The 16,083-nt window shown below is 40.3% G+C and overlaps 1 protein-coding gene and 1 pseudogene across 1 annotated transcript in view; both read right to left on the bottom strand.

The window, feature by feature from the left end:
* SLC25A14 (solute carrier family 25 member 14) overlaps positions 1-16,083 on the bottom strand; it is a 329,441-nt gene that overhangs the window by 102,101 nt on the left and 211,257 nt on the right. The gene's annotated exons all lie outside the window — the stretch shown is intronic.
* On the bottom strand, positions 10,557-14,197 carry LOC147721196 (calcium uptake protein 2, mitochondrial pseudogene; annotated as a pseudogene).

Raw genomic sequence — 16,083 nt, 5'->3', positions numbered from 1 at the left:
ACCCTCCTTGAACACAGAACTGCCAATATTCACCAATGCACAGTCTACACTTAAACCTTGCGATTTATGGATTGTCACCGCATATGCCAAGCAAACAGGAAACTGTTTACGGCGAACATATAAATCTTTAACAAGCAAAAACCTAGCAGAACAACGACCAATTTGCTGTACTTCCTCAATGCCATCAAATTTAATTTTTAAAAATTCTATTCCATCTCTATTTCTGTATTTCTCAAAATCAACAACATTACCCATTGATCCATTTACCAGACCTCTTTCTACATGTAAATTCCTTCTCAAAATAATTCGGCAATTTAAACACACATTCAAAGTCTTTTCAAAACCCGCTGTTTTAGATATAGTCTTCTCTAATGAATCCAATTTTGATTTCAAATTGTCTGACAAAATAATTGTTGATCCCATATGCTCTAATTTGTCGATAGCTTCAAGTTTCACAATCTCTTGCTTTTCTAAATTCAACATTTTGTTGTTGAAGATGGCACATTCTGCAAGAGTTGGCATGAGACATATCCCGGATTTCTTCTCAGTAATTTTCTGAAAAATATTCTCAGGCACAATATCTTGTTTGGGATACAAATTTGACAGTAACCGTGCATTTAAAGCTTCTTTCCCATGCTCGGTCACTTTTCCAATTCTAATATCTTGTAGAATATTCTTGTAATCTTCATCCTTTGCCTGACGCATATTTTGATGCAGTTCTGCATAATTGAAGTTTAACCATATATTGACGTTGCCAATGCTCCCTAGGCACTTCCTGGTATCTTCATGCGTGAGTATTTTGAACACAGGTTGACCTTTTACTGGTGTCAGCTGTAGAAGATCTCCGAAAACAATAATGTGTTTCCCACCAAATAAGACATCATATTCAGTTTTAAGTACTTCTTGCATTCTCAAATGCACAAAGGCAAGCATGACATTGGAAACCATGCTTACTTCGTCAATGATAAGTAGTTTCATTTTCCTCAAAACTCTTGAAACTTCACAGCAAGCATCTCCAGATAACTTGTTGTATTGTAATTTGTTGTCATGCTCCACCGGCAGCATCAATAGACGATGCAAAGTAATACCTTTAATATTATGTGCTGCCAGTCCAGTAGGAGCGGTGACAACACAAGACAGCGATGACTCAGTCCTTTCCTGCAAATAACAAGAGATTGCTTTAATGAGGAAACTTTTTCCAGTTCCCGCTTCTCCACTCACGTACAGTCGGACAGGCTTCAACGACGTACACGAGCACTCTTTCTTCTCATGACTTAATCCGTGCTCAATTTCCTTGGTAACTTCATCATATATTTTCCTCTGCTCAACGTTGAGTTGTTTTTCCAAGTCTTGTAAGTTAACTGAATCCTCCTGAGCATGTGCCATGGCTCTTTCTACTTCATTCATAGCAGTGGCAGCTTCATTTTCGATAATAGGTCCTCCAAGTGGATCTTGACTCAATGAAACAGAACTCTGACTGTCCTGAGAACTGTCTCTGGCAATCTCGGCTGCAATCGTTGCTTCCTGCTCAATTTCCAAAGTTAGCATTTCTTGATATTTAGAAAAAGCAGGACATTCTATGGACTCCTTGGCTGCATTGAAAGAGTCTTCGTAACAGAGGAAATCTCCAAGCAGTTCCTCTTCTGCACGCCAAGGCTTGAAAAGTTGCAAAAGTGCTAAATAGAAAAACTCCTTTTTTTCTGGAGATTCGCCACTTAATTTTCGATGGTTTACTAATTGGCATTTTCTTTGCTTGACCAGGCATCCCTCACTTCCAATTACAGCATACACTCCTTTCTCAATATCTTCTTTGATGTTCCTCTTGAATATATAATTTTGGAGAACCTCATATAGACAAATATTCTCAAGGTGACTGCTTCGATTTGGATAATATGTATCCAACATGTTGGTCTTCAAAATGTCGGTACTGTTTGGTTCCTTTTCTGCCAAATACTCAATTTCCCGAACAGGTTTTAGAACTCGATTTCGCGTTGCAGCAAGACCAAGACTCGCCCAAACGAGACTCCTGGATTTGGCATAGAGACTTGCTGAAGACAATCGATCAGAACATTCGTAAGCTCCGATTTCTCGATGCGACAACATCTTCAGACTGAAACTGTACAACTTCTTGCTGAGGCTCTTTTCATGGGAAATGTCCTCCCACATATCCTTCAGTTCGGTCTTTTCTTTTTTGGTGATGTAAGATGTCACATACCGAGCCACAGCCATACAGTTGTCAGCCACAAACTGTATATCCATGTTGGCATTCCACATGGACAAAATCACTGGGTTGTAGTCATTGATGTACTTGGACTCTTCGTTCCTTTTCAAATTGTATGTATTCTTGGGTGATTTCCTCGTCACATTATGTCGCAGCGAAGACATCAAACTGTTCACTCTTCCTTTAGAAATCACCGGTCGTGGAAAGTTGAAACGACATTTGGTGTAGAACTTGTCCTTGTTTCTGAATTTACGACGACAGTACTTTCCACAACGATGGCTTTGGAAACGTAGAACTTGTTCTCTTAGACTTTTCTTCTCCGTTGCGTTTGGAACAGCACACGTAGAATACTGTTCGATGAAATTCATCACTAAGTCATCCGGATCTGTTCCAAATTTAGGTGCATCCTTGATCCACAGCAACATATGTATATGAGGGGCACCTCTTGCTTGGTACTCCTTTCTCCAGAAGAAATCCAACACCTCTCCAAGAGGTGGATTCTTTTTATTTGTGATGAAAGACATCATAGCTTCAAATCTATGATTGAAGTACCTGCATACATTCACAGGATCCAAAGAACACAGTTCTCCAGGTGTCTTGAATTCAATGTTTTCAATATTTCCATTTGCCTCTCGTAGAAATTCAAGTAAGTCATCCCAGCCATACTCGGCACAGCTCAGAGTGAGGAACCATGTCGGAGTTCCTAAGTTCCTCAGCATACATTTTAAGTCACCATGACGACGGTACCAGTACTCATTAGTACCACGCTGACACGCCATGAGATTAATTAAGTGAGAATCCAAAATACTGTCTTGGACATTGACTTTATGCATAAAGTCACTTGCCGAGATGTTTCGCATCTGTATACCACTTTTTAAGATGTGGTTCACTGCATATGACAGTCCAGACAGATCGCTTTCAAACAGGAGATGAAACAAATAGGGAATGCATTGCCGAAACCTAGGATCTTCTGCATACAATCGTAAAGTCCGGTATTCAGACGCAGGAATTTCACGAGGTCGCTCATCATATCTTCCTCCTTGACCTGTGGGAAATAGCTGTGGGAAACACCGAGCTTCCAAACTTTCCTCCCAAACACTAATGGGACTCCCTTTGGCTTGTTTCATTTGAAACAACTCAATAGCATTCCCCATCACTTCCTTGGAATGCAAAGGATGAACACTATAATGTTCATATATTTCTTCACTTTTAGAGGCCTCTACTTTCTCAATTTGGCCAGCACACAAATCGCTATCCTCTTCATCACTTACTTCCTCTTCTGCAACATATACATTCTTATAGTACTTATTATTTTTCTTCAAATACACTGTTGCCTTTTTGACTTTCCTAACATCCACTAAATCTTGCCATATTTTCTTATTCTTTGTCGGAACCCCATTAACCAAGATAACCAGAGGTTCCTCTTCCACTTTTTCTATTCCAATTGTGTTAATGTTTTTGTTCAAATCTAGAGGCAAATAAACAACTCTTCCCTTTAATCCTCTCTGTAAATCTGCTGGAGGCAATTTCCCTGTCTTTGGCTCCATTCTTACAATAGCCTGAAAGGGATGGATACTTTGAATCAAAATAGATTCATAAGTATTTAAATCCTTCAATTCAGAAGGAATCTCAACCAATTCCAGATTATTATGAACTGCCCTAGCAGGCATCTGGTTTTGGTTTAATTTATTACAACAATAAGTACACACACGTTGATCCGATCCCAAATCAAAATAATTTTCTACCATCAAGTATGTGGCTAAATCCTTCCATTCACTATTATTTTCCCTTTCACTTTTTGCATATAAATCCACTACCTTAGTCTGATTCTTATAATAAGTGCGTCGACAACATACACAAGTGAAATTAGGCCTCTCACTTGATTTCATCTGAAACGTGGCAATTTCCTTCTGAAAATTATCTGTACTGGAAACCTGTACATTATCTTCCACATTACCCTCTACTTCAGGGTCAATTTGAACATTCTCATCTTTACTACCAAAGTAACAAAACTCAATTTCTTCACAAAGATTCTTCACATCTATTTCAGAACCATGCAAAAGAGCAGCACATAACTGTTTAAGCATAATTGCTGGACTCTTAGCATAATACAACATTCTCACTAATTTTCTCACTTTATTATGATGCACTGCTAGCATCCTGAAATGATGAAAAACACTCTGGCATACTCTCCTGGAAAGACAAGCCAGTGAATGACCACGCAAACCTGTCATTTGTCTCACTCTGCAAGGATCTAAATCTTGCAACAACTTCATTTTCTGCTTCAAACTTTTCTTATTAAATGTCCGTATAAAATCACATAGCAAATTGATGGAAACCTGTCGCACACTGCAAATAGAACTACACTTCCAAATGTACACAGGACCCTTAGGACGTCTTCCTAAAACCTCATCACTTAGCGCCTCTTCTGTCTCTGTTGTCACAAGTTGTTCTTTTTCAACTGGACAACCATCCTTCACTTCATAAGCTCGACCACTGATGTCAACTGCATGCACCAAATCATTATCCTGAAAATAAGTCTCCTCATTAAAAAATGCCTCAGAACTTGAACTATGCATCCATTCTCCAGAAAAAACTTCACAAAAGTTAGTACGATTTACTACTCTCTTCCATCTACTTTTTGTTTTGAAATCAGAAATTACCTTGCTTAGTTTCCTAATTCTATTGATTACCAAAATAAACAACTTTCGCTTGATTTCAAAAGCATGATCAATAATTTTCTCTACATTTTTCTTCTTCCTATAAAATGCCGCTTTCTGTTGGCCTTTCTTTTTAATATTTTTCAATAAATTAACTAATATCCTATTACGGAACATTCGTTGTCGAATGTCCCTAAACTGTTGTTTCCTTCTACTATCATGCACAGAGTTATCTCTTCCTCTACCAGTAACATTTGTGATGGGTCTCTCCTTTCCATTTAAATTACTTCTCTTTTTGTTAAGAGACACATTTTTTTGAGCAAAATTTTTTTTACTACAAATATTTCTTAAGAATGATTTCGTGCTCTTACCCGGACCTTTCTTGGTGTTTTGACAAGTATTTGGGGAAGAGGACTGCTGCAATAAAACATCATCCTGCTGTCTTTGACGTTTTCTAGCCTTTCGTATTCGACTTCTGGAAGGCATTTTCCAAACTATGAAAGAATCTGCAGTTGAATCTGTGAAAAAATATAATATAAAATGTTATTAACCACTATTACCAAACAGTAAATAAATAACAGTCATCTAAAACTTAATGCTGTACTAATTATTTAACATAGCAAATATTTTCCACCAGCACTGCATCACAAAAATGACACTCAATGGTACAAAACAGGCATACAACACTCATAAATCACTCCCTAATATTTTAAATCATTAATTCAGGATGACGATAAGATGTAGCCTATCTAAAGGTTTGTTTAGGCCCAGATCTTTGGACTGGGGTGAATGTGTGTCATTGATCCACATTCAGTCCATCACCTGTTTTGTTTATTTGAGGTGAGGCCAACACATGGTTGCAGATAAGATTTTCACTGAAAAAAAACCAAGGTAAAAAAACATGTGAAGGCCTACCAATGAAGTAAATCATTAAATGAAAACCAATACATTTCTGGAAATATGCACTACTAGTGCTTCATAAGATGTTTTGGATCATATTTATAAGTTATTTGAGTATCTAGTATGCTATTTTACATTCTTCATGGTGCAAATTTATTGTAAATACGCTCCCACCTGCGGTTGGCAAATTTAGATTTTGATTATGGGAGTTAGATAGGCATGTTAATAATTTCCCAAAAATGGTATATAACCCCAAACAACCTTTGAAGCAAATGCTCTTAGCCATGTTATCCACCTCCCATTGGATAACATGGCTAAGAAGTGCTTGCAAATGTGATAAAAAAAGGCCTGCAATGCATGAATAACGCAGAAAAATCAGCGATATTCATGCATTTTCCAACAAATGCTCTTAGCCATGTTATCCACTTCCTATTAAATAACATGGCTAAGAACTGCTCAGGGCACCATGAGGAACGCTTTCCATTTAAAAAGGGAAAAATAACATCAAAGACACTAAAATGCCTTCTAAATATGAACCCAAACAACCTATGAAGCAATGTGAAAAAAAACTGCCGCAATGCATGAATATAGCAGAAAAATCAGCGATATTCATGCATTTTCCAGCAAATGCTCTTAGCCATGTGATCCACTTCCTATTAAATAACATGGCTAAGAACTGCTCAGGGCCCCATGAGGAACGCTTTCCATTTAAAAAGGGAAAAATAACATCAAAGACACTAAAATGCCTTCTAAATATGAACCCAAACAACCTATGAAGCAATGTGAAAAAAAACGGCCACAATGCATGAATATAGCAGAAAAATCAGCGATATTCATGCATTTCCCAGCAAATGCTCTTAGCCATGTTATCCACTTCCTATTAAATAACATGGCTAAGAACTGCTCAGGGCCCCATGAGGAACGCTTTCCATTTAAAAAGGGAAAAATAACTTCAAAGACACTAAAATGCCTTCTAAATATGACCCCAAACAACCTATGAAGCTCTAACAGTACATATCCTGAAATTTAATTCATTTCAAAATTCGTTTTTAAACACAGCATATAAATCAATTGTATACCTGCATTCATGAAGAAATGACTAAAAATGTCCTTGAGACACATGAAAGTGTTTTCTGGAATGCCCTAGCACCATTTTTGGGACACTATTAACATGGCTAGGTAACTCCCATAATCAAAATCTAAATTTGCCAAGCACAAGTGGGAGCGTATTTACAAGACACTTGTCCCATGAGGAACACTTTACATTTTAAAAGGCGAACACAACATCTTAGACACTCAAATACCTTATAAATATGGCCCAAAACAACCTATGAAGCTCTAGCAGTACATATCTAGAAATGTAATTGATTTCTTAAATCGTTTTTAAAAGCAACATATCTGTTTCAGCTTACATAACAGACCATGAAATGGCCTCCATGTATTACAATATCTTGTGTAACTGCATGCCAGAATGTTACACCAAATATGCAATTATAATTTCTCTTTGAAACTAATTCTATTAGTATATCACTAGAGACAAAACCACATTTTAAAAACACAGCTTTCTTCATCATTTTCTCCTTAAATCATACTATTCTCTATCTAAATTAAATAAATCTTTTCTCACCTTAGCAAATATTTTTTGAGTTTTGAAAACAGTCTCAGAAATACACCAAATTGTCTTCAGCAGAAGAAAAAGGATGCACTCCAAAGGCTGCAGCTATTGAAAGCACAGAAATACAGATATTCTTTTCACATATCTCTCATATTAGCCAATCATACCTCTTCCCTCACTTTTTTCAAATCAAAACCCTTCCCCCCTCTGCCCTGTCTGCCTTGTTTCCATAGCAACCACCTCCTGGAAGACCTCTCATGTTTGCAAATTCACACAACAATGTTTCAATTGAACTCTGAACTCTCAGTGCACCTGCGTATCCAGTGCAATCTTTCATTAAATGTTTCTTCCTTGACCATTCAAATTACATCTTTCAAAGAACACATCCATGCACCCTAACTTTCTGTTTTCAGAAATGGAAATGCACCAATCACTGCTAATGAATCATTAGCATTGTAAATCCACAGTTTTTTTTCTTTAGAAACTCCTACTGTTTCAACTGCCCTTTCATTACCACACTTCATCTGACTGCAGAACAACCTTCTTCCACCATGTTTAACGTCTGGATTGTTGGACATAGTTACATCCACTGGGCTCAAAGGTATGCTGAGAGCAGAAATTTACACAACCTCAATTTACAAGATGTGGAAATTAAGTGGTTGGGCCAAAGAGGATTAAAATGTCACCAATTGATACCATTGGTGAAAACCTTTATGCATTTGCCAAAACCTGACCTGTTAATAGTGCACTGTGGAGGTAATGATTTGGGCACTTTGACAGGGGTAGGTCTGGAAATGCTTTTAAAGGACACCTTGGAGCAATTAATGGCACTTTTTCCTCAAACTGCCTTGGTATATTCCAATATATGCCAAAGACAGAAATGGAGGTGGTCCAACCAATTTTGTCCACAAATTGAGAAAGCGAGGAAGCATGTAAACAAATCTGTTTCAGCTTACATGAGAGACCATGGAATGGGCTCTCTGTACAACAATAACTTGCGTTACTACATGCAAGATATCTACAGAGGAGATGGAGTTCACTTCTCAGATGAGGGCAACAGAATTTTCATTCTGAATTTAAGACTGTGCATTGGTACCTACTTATAAGTACCTAAATGTACCATAAACCCAAAAGCTCTTCTCAGAGCTACCCTACATCTGATCACTCACAATTATTATTTTTCTCTAACTTTTTTCACTAATTTTCCACAAAATTCGCTCCCCGGAGCGCTACCCGGTTCGCTAACCGAAAGCTAACCTCGCGGAATTTTTTTAAAAAAAAATTTTTTTCCGCACATATAAGCCTCCTCAGCCACGCTCAGAAAACCTAGGGGGTCAAGATAAGTCTACCATGACCCCTTCTACCCATTCTAAACATTATTTGCCCTCCATCTTGTATCTTAATGCGAACGAAACACAAAATGGTGGACTCCCGTGACGCTTAAGGTTCGCTAACCGGGCAGCTTCCCGGAAAGCGGTCCTAAAAAAAGGCGGGAAAGTAATTTACAGAATAACGACTAGAAACACTCTCACCAAATATAGATTAGCTCATACTACATAACAATCCCTTCCATTCTCACAAATTTCATTGAAATTCCATTTAGCCATTTAGCCTGTAGACCTCTCCAAGTACCGTGAGGTAAATTACTTCACAAAACACATCTGAATTGTTGGAATTGACAACCAATGAAAATGTTACTTTCATTTTCTACTTTTATTACCTGACATTTGATTGGTTATATACCTGTATATATATAAAGGGAGAGAAGGAAACACAGCCATTTTGACTACTACTTCTTGTTGTACCTCCTATTTCAAAAGCTTCAAAAAACTTCAACTTCTTTGTGAAGGTAAGTTATAATTTAATATATTGTGCACTATGACTTAATATAGTAGACTTTTTCTGCTACATATACACTATCCCTCTGTAGTAGTAGTGTCTTGGTTAAATCACATACACTTTTTTTTAGTCCTATTTCCACTCTCATACTATACACTGCCAAAAGATAAATTCACTGATAAAAACTGCCTATCTAAAATTAATCCCAACAGTGCCCTATCTCTACTAATATATATTTTTTTAATCCAAATTTCAGGCAAAATGGAAGGCGAGCAGCAAGTTTCATTTTCGATTGAACTGAAGGAGAGCAGCCAAGACAAACTTGATGACTTTATGGATGACAGTAGAGACCACGAACTTCTACAATGTGTTGAAGCAGTAGACAACTTGCTTCAAAATGAAAAACAATTACACCCTATAATAAATTATGACATTTCTGACAATGAAATGTTAGAAAATTTAATAAAGTATGAAACACAATCATAATAAAAAAAATAAATAAATAAAGAAAACAAAAAAAAACAAGAAAAACAACAAACAATTAACATACAGTATTAGAAAAGTCTTTCATTCTTTTATCCATAAAGTTCGCTGCCCAGAAAGCTATCCGGTTCGCGAACTTGGCGCTTACCACGCAAAAAAAAATTTTTTTTTTTGGACCCTCCTAGGCCCTTTTAAAACCTCCACATAAAACCTAGGGGGTCAACGAGGATCTACTATGCCCCCTTATGGTAATTTCCCCCTTTGTTTTGGCCTCCTCTTGTCTCTCGATCCTACCGAGAGACAAGATGGCGGCCGCTCCGGACTGTTTAGAATGTTGACAGACACCGGAGGGCCAATCAGCTTCTCATCGCAAAGTTCCGTTACGCGAAAGGTTCGCTAACCGGATAGCTGCCCGGAGCGCTGTTACAGATATATATCTTGATTTAAACGTTAATTTCTCAAAATCCACTGAAGCACATATATTGAGACCTAGCAAAGGCACATCGGGCTAACAGTCCCTACAATTTTGCCAAGTTTCGTGAAAATCCATTCAGCCGTTCGGGCTAAAAGTGAGTCCAACCGCCCTATGGAAATTAACATGGGAAAAAGGCGTTTTGGGACCCCCCTTTTTTCTCGGCCCCCCCTCCACAAAACCCCCCCAAATTTTCAAGGTCTGCTCAGAAACAAAATGTGCCATTTTCCTGAAAATTTCAGCCAATTCCGTCCACGAACGCAAAAGTTATTAGGCATAGAATTTTCAGAAATCCCATAGGGAAAAAATCCTAACTATATATACCTACTGGCGACCGCCAGTAGGTAATATATATATATATATATATTTTTTTTCATGGTTATAACTTTATTAGTACACTTCGGATGAGGAATCAAAAAATAGAAGCTTGCAAGCTAGAAACGGTTCTATATAAACAAAAGTACTTTCCTGGCACCCTTTAGGGCATATGTAAACAATAAAGGATCACCCATTCAACAAACTGTTGCAACATCACTGTTACTATGACAATCTATAGCTACAGTTCTTTAGGGCTAGAGATGAAAATCTGTTCATTGAGGCACTCTGCTCCATACCATGAAGTCTGTCTCCTCCAGAAAGGACACACCTCGGAGATGTCTTCATAGTTCCAGTTTAGGATGTCAGGAAACCACACTTAACCCATGCAGTAAACAGAAGACCACCACGCATGCCTATTACAACAATTACACCAGCATTTCCAGATAAAAGCAGACGCTTCATGCAGTTTGTCCAGCCCACTGCCATACAAAATATTTCCATAATACATTTGTAAACATCACGTTTCTAGTAAAACTGCAATTGCGTTTTTGTTTCCCAGAAAATCATTGTTAAACTCATACAAAAAAAACACATTTCCACGATTACATAGGAAAAGACAATGTGATTACTGTAAAACAATACTGTAATTTTTTTTTATCAAGCATAAACACCAGAGGTAACCAGTTACAAAATTCATAAAATAAACCCAGAACGAGCTTTTTGGCACTGCTTTAAGGCACGGGACGGGCAATGCCCCTTGGCAGAAAGGACCTTTAAAAAGGACTCTTCCCCGCTTGCTTCCAGGCCTCTTTTGCTCCTTTGATAGTTTCTCTTTTCACGCATTTCCAGTAGCCTGGCATTCCTTGCTGTTGCTGGACCTTCAAACCACGATGTAGTCTGTTCTTCAAAACTCCGAGAAACTCTCAGTGGCTGAGGCAGTCGTCGCCATCTAAATCAAAGATCTTGAAGATAGTTTCCAAAACGTTTTTTTGAAAGATCCTGCCCTGTGGCAACTTTTACAGCCCTCATGAATTCGGCCAATTTCACAGCGCGATTGGCCACGCTAAACATCTGCATTGTGATTGAGAAGTCTTCCAGAGTGTTCATAAAGCGACAGAAGCTCTTGAATTCTTCCAAACTGATACCCTCCCCAGCTGATATTCGACCTCTCACGTTCTGCCAGTAGATATCGTTATTTTCCTGATCAGTGTAAAGAAGCAACCACTCGGCAAAATCTTCTTTCCTCATGTAATTCATACCTTTGGAGAACTGTATGAATTCCATTTCTTGAACTTCAGTTTGCAAATTTTCAGTGAATCTTTGAAACTCGGAGTACTGAAGTTTCTCTAATCCCCCTCTTCCAAAGAAATGCACCAGCAATGTGGTGTTAATATCCTGGCTTTCCGGGTCAATCTCAGAAGCAGTCGTTAATGCAGTAGGCGCAACTTCATCCTTATGTCCAAGTATCCTTTGCAACTTAAAGAATTCCTTTTTTTCAACCTGTTCATTGTCATCTGTGTCCAGCATTTTGAATGCAATATTAAATCCAGTCTGAGGCCCTCTGTCGCCAAGGTTGCGGAAAAAGGTTGGTCCTGGTTTAGTCTTTGCCGCCTTTGACAAAATAGCATCTAAATCCTTCTTTGTCAGATTCTTGGCCAGAACTTTACCAAGCCACAATTTCGCTGCACTCCTGCTCTCCTACTAAATCGCCTGAATTCTCTGGTCCACCACGGAGTCTTCCAATTGTTGTGGAGGGAAATGGCGTCAGGAGGCGGGGCACAGGGCAGAGGCCAGAAGGCCAGAGGCCAGAAACCCTGGATTAGATGTTTGCAAGACTTCCGGTTTAAATGGGTCCCTTGAAACTCTGACTGAACTTGTTTGAGGGAGGCAGCTTCAATAGCTCGTGAAGCATCCATTATCATGATCTTGTTTCAGCATGCCAGACAAAAGCAAAATGTTATTTAAGGCCATTCTATCACCCAGTGCACAATGTAAACATATCCACTTCAGGTTTTGTACTTAGTCTATGAAGACTATTAAGAATGAAAAGGGGGGGCTCTTGGCCCCCCCGCCCGCATGGCTGTGCGGCGACCGCCCCCTCCTCCGTGCCTCTCGGTGGTGGATATATATATTTTTTTAAATAAATTTTTTATTGAAAACACAAATTCAGAGCACATTCAGCAATATAAATCACAAATGCGAAAGGTGACCCTAATACAGGCATCGGGACAATTCAGAATCGTTTCTGATAATCTGATAGACGCAATCTAAACAAGCATTTACAATGCAATGGTTTCGCCTTTGGAAAAGTTTGAGCTATTGGCATTGTAAATGACAAAATTTGTATTTATGTGTTGGTTTTGAAGACAGATAAATAAATGGCATTGTCATTTACATTGCCATTAGCTTAATCTCTCGCAAATGTGAGACCTATTGTACCCTACGGACGAGCTCAGCAGACAGCAATTACTACCACACATACACACACCCAGAGCCACACAAACACACCCAGAGCCAGCCACACACAAACACCCAGAGCCAGCCCCACACACTCAGAGCCAGCCACACACACACACACACCCAGAGCCAGCCTCACACACACACACACACACACCCAGAGCCAGCCCCACACACACACACACCCAGAGCCAGCCACACACACACCCAGAGCCAGCCACACACACACACACACACACACACACACACCTAGAGTCACACACACACACACACACACACACACACACACAGAGCCACACACACAGAGCCACACATACACATCACATTTTCATAATCGTTCGCTATCACAAGAATTCTTTCTGAATCCAAACATGTTTGCATGAAATAAGTTTGTGTATTAATGTGCATTATTTGTGAATCAGTATAGTTTAAAAGAAAAAACAAACATAACATTAACAAGCACAAAAGTCCTTACGGAGACCAATACATCGAAATCGTAGCCGAAATTACATTATTAACCTAGAGCCCTAAGAATGGAGGTCGATCTAACTATAGGGATGCCCGTCTCCACTTCTAGCCAGCTAGCGCGCTGCAAGCAAGAAACGTGCTCCGCCTTAAAGCCACCCACCACTCTCGAAGTTTGCAACAAGTTAATACATGACCTGTATATCAAAATCAAATAACTAAAAGTGGATCGTGCGCTTAAACAAAAGTGTAATGGAAAGGCCATATCAACAGTCTGCACATTAATAAGGTGGGCAGGTAGCAGAAACAACTTGCACAATGCCAGGAAATGAAGAAACACTAGAATTTAGATCTGGCACTCCATTATAACTTCTATGCACAGGCGCTGAAGTGTCTCCGTGAATAACGAGATCGGTAAACAATGCAAAGATGGTGAGTGGTAAGCTTAGAGGTCTGGTAGGGGGGAAACCCGGGAGATCTGCCGAACCCTTTAGGTGGCTTTAGTGGAGTGTGTAGTAATGAAGGTTCGCGGTAATTAGTATTTCGGTTCTTCGCTCCCATTACGGCCCCTGACGGGCGGGGCTGCAACACGGATCAGGTCATGCGTCGCCCCTGTCGCGAGAAACGCACATCCCAGGCCGGGTCTCTTTATTATCCTTTCTGGCTCAAGTCGGACTCACCTCATCGTCCAGAAAATCCAAGTAGTCTCGCTGCGCCTCGCGCATTTCCCTGTCGTCCACCAAATCAGTCTGCGGAGCTGCGGCCATGCTGGTGCTTCAAGGGGTGTAGGTAACGGGAAAAATTAGCAGTCGGGCGGTGTGGGTTCTTGGGATCACGCAGAGCCGCTGGTCTTCCTTCTGCCCGACTCAATGCTCTAAGCGAATGGCACGAAAACTTCGCCTAGATTTCCCGCCACCATGGGTCACAACACCCACAGATAGTCATGGGTATGCGGATTGGCCAGCCGGTATAGCCACGGCACACGTAGCTGAGTAAGGACAAATCACAAAAGGGCGAGGTCATCTTGCACCTATGCCCCGCCTAATTGAGAGTTCACTATAGAAACGTTTCTATGCTCAATATGGCGCCTTTACAGTATGAAATGCGCCATTTTAGAAAAGAAATTCTTGTAGGAAGTGAACAGAGAATGGAACAGTTCAACCATAAAATAGGAAAAACAAACGTGTAATGTAGAACAGCAAATATTTTTCAAAAATTGTAATCACTTGTAAATGATTTATACTTAATCATACTGCTTGCCGCTCGTGTTTTTCTTTTTTTTAAGAAGGCTGCTCGAGTCCAATAAACTATTATCTTTTTCTTAGCTTCATCCTAAAAAGTCTGGTTTATAAGGCCCATCCATGTCAAATATATATTTTTTTCCTGTTTGCCGCTGCCACTGTTTAACAAGATGCGGGAGTGGGCGGAGCCCAGAAAGACAGGACGACAAAAGGGGTGGGACTTAAAAAAAGACCGAGAAACGCCCCCGAATCGCGTTTTCACGGGGAAAGCGTGATTGACAGCCAATCTCTTCCAATGGCTAGCCTCCATTTATGGAGCTAGCCAATGGAAGACAGAGGCGGGACCAAAGCCCCATATGTAGAGACATAGGATTTCGCCCTGGGCGGAGCACCTGCTTCGCAGGTGCTACGGCCAGGGCGAAACCTAAAAATCAATTCAATTACAATCATAAAAAGACTTCCGAAGACAACACAGGGCAATACACATCATAATACAATAGTCAATACCTATCAGTTTGGGTCGCTATACAGATTTCTCAACCTGTCCATAGCAATGTCCGTAGTGGGAGAGCTTCAGATCTCACCCCTATATGCATTCCATTTACCCCACTTCTTGTCCCATTTCTTGGGGCACCCTCGGAGTTTGTAAAACTGTTTTTTCAGCTTTCATAGCTCTATCCATTTCTGCGGTCCAATCCACCACCAGAGGACAATCAGGAGAACCCCACTTCATCGCTATGGAACGTTTTATAAGGAGACAGCTGAGGGCCAGCCATTGATGTTCTATATCTGTCAGATCCGTTGCCCCCCAGACATTGAGGAGCCCTCCCCTAGGAGTCATTGGGATCTGCTTCCCTAGCGCCGCCGCCATTTTCTTGGTTGGCCTGGTCTACAGGATCTGCACCACGGGGCATTCCCACAAGGTGTGATAGAAAGTACCAGTTAAGCCGCAGCCCGCAGACATAAGTCGTTTGGGCGCCTGCCAAGTTACGCCAGTAGGGGACCGGACATGTATCCTGTGAAGGATTTTGAGTTGTATCAGGCGGAAACGGTGACTAATGGCCGATTTCCTTGGGGACATCAGCGCCGTCTGCCAATCTTCCTTTTCTAAGTGTTCCACATCCCCCTCCCATTTGTCGCGCAGGGCCTGGAAAGAGTCAGGTAGATTGTTACAAAGCTTGCGGTAGGTGCAGGAGATAGCCTTCGTCAGAAGGGGTTCGGAGAGTAACCTGTCTTCAAGGGGTGAGGCTTCGGGGAGGGAAGGGAGATCGGGTACAGTCGTAAGGATGGCGTGTTTAATCTGAAGATATCGAAAGGCCTCCCCTTGTGCCAGTGCATGCTTCTTCTGGAGAGCAGAAAAGGATAGGAGCTTCCCTTTGGGTAGCATGTCTCCCAGGGTGGATATGCCTATG

Source organism: Lissotriton vulgaris, chromosome 4_1 (assembly GCF_964263255.1).
Source record: "Lissotriton vulgaris chromosome 4_1, aLisVul1.2, whole genome shotgun sequence".
Taxonomy (NCBI): domain Eukaryota; kingdom Metazoa; phylum Chordata; class Amphibia; order Caudata; family Salamandridae; genus Lissotriton; species Lissotriton vulgaris.
The sequence above is the reverse complement of the archived record's forward strand: the minus strand, read 5'-3'. Positions and strand labels throughout refer to the sequence as shown.